The following is a 1,516-nucleotide window of genomic DNA, read 5'->3' as shown; positions in this document are numbered from 1 at the left end:
GTTCTAGAAGCATAAAGTTATAGATTTTTTTGTTCTTCAAATTTGATATGACCAAGATTGTTGATGGGGAATTATTTACAACTACATTTACATTTCATTAGAAAGGATTTCACATATTATTCATATTTAAGAGTATTTGAAGATTCCTGCCTTTTGACTTGAATTGTTTCAAGTACATAAGGAATTTAGAGGAAAATAAGTTTCAAATGTTCCAGTTTAGAATATTCCTAGGATACAAAAAATACATTCAGAGCCACAAAAGGGATTGTGGGAGAAAGGCTTCTTCCTTTCCTCTGGCGGCAGCCATCAGGTGAGCCAAGATGGGTGCATACAAATACATCCAGGAGCTATGGAGGAAGAAGCAGTCCAACTTGATGCGCTTTCTTCTGAGAGTCCCCTGCTGGCAGTACCACCAGCTCTCCACGCTGCACAGGGCTCCCCGTCCCACCCAGCCTGATAAAGCGCGAAGACTGGGATACAAGGCGAAGCAAGGTTATGTCATTTACAGGATTCGTGTCCGCCTTGGTGGTCGCAAACGCCCGGTTCCTAAGGGTGCAACTTACAGCAAGCCTGTCCACCATGGTGTTAACCAGCTGAAATTTGCCCGAAGCCTTCAGTCTGTTGCTGAGAAGAGAGCTGGGCGCCATTGTGGGGCTTTGAGAGTCCTGAATTCCTACTGGGTTGGTGAAGATTCCACATACAAATTTTTCGAGGTTATCCTCATTGATCCATTCCATAAAGCTATCAGAAGAAATCCTGACACCCAGTGGATCACCAAACCAGTCCACAAGCACAGAGAGATGCGTGGGCTGACATCTGCTGGCCTAAAGAGCTGTGGCCTTGGAAAGGGCCACAAGTTCCACCACACTATTGGTGGTTCTCGCCGTGCAGCCTGGAGAAGATGCAATACTCTCCAGCTCCACCGTTACCGCTAATACACATGATATTTGTATAATTCATATCCAATAAACAATTTTAGGACAGTCAAAAAAAAATACATTCAATTGTTGGACAGACAAGTGACAAATCAAGTTAAGACAGAGAGAAAGCAAATGTTTGAGAACATGACTGACAGTCTTAGTCATTACCCAGCAGGATCTGCCATTTACGTAGCTATATGACCAAAACAGTAATTATATTTAAGTTGCCAAAGTGATAACATGAACAAAGATCAAAAGGGAATGTATATCTTATAGTGACTGTAAGAATGACATGAACATGCTATATGACTTTTCCTGACAAGGATAGATAAACATCTCTATAACCAAATAGGACACTGACAAGAGACAGGAAAATAAAAAATAAAAATGACCCATCCAAGCCTATCTTGAGTTTATTAGAGTTGCTTATAATATCGTGGGTGAGGGATTATTTACAGGGACCAAAATGCCTTAAAGGTTGTTGGATCACCAAAAATGCTACACAGGCAAGAACTAGGGCTCTAGAAAGCTGCTTCCTAGTAGTGTCACACTGCCTGTTAGTCTTCTTTATATCTTCTTCATCACTTCATAGCCTA

At 41.5% G+C, this 1,516-nt stretch overlaps 1 pseudogene; it reads left to right on the top strand.

Moving 5' to 3' along the window:
• Positions 1-272: 272 nt before the first annotated feature.
• LOC117712866 (large ribosomal subunit protein eL15 pseudogene) lies at positions 273-984 on the top strand (annotated as a pseudogene).
• The last annotated feature ends 532 nt before the right edge of the window (positions 985-1,516 follow it).

The sequence above is a fragment of the Arvicanthis niloticus genome, chromosome 7 (assembly GCF_011762505.2).
Source record: "Arvicanthis niloticus isolate mArvNil1 chromosome 7, mArvNil1.pat.X, whole genome shotgun sequence".
In the NCBI taxonomy this organism is placed as follows: domain Eukaryota; kingdom Metazoa; phylum Chordata; class Mammalia; order Rodentia; family Muridae; genus Arvicanthis; species Arvicanthis niloticus.
This window is presented reverse-complemented; position numbering and strand designations above follow the sequence as displayed.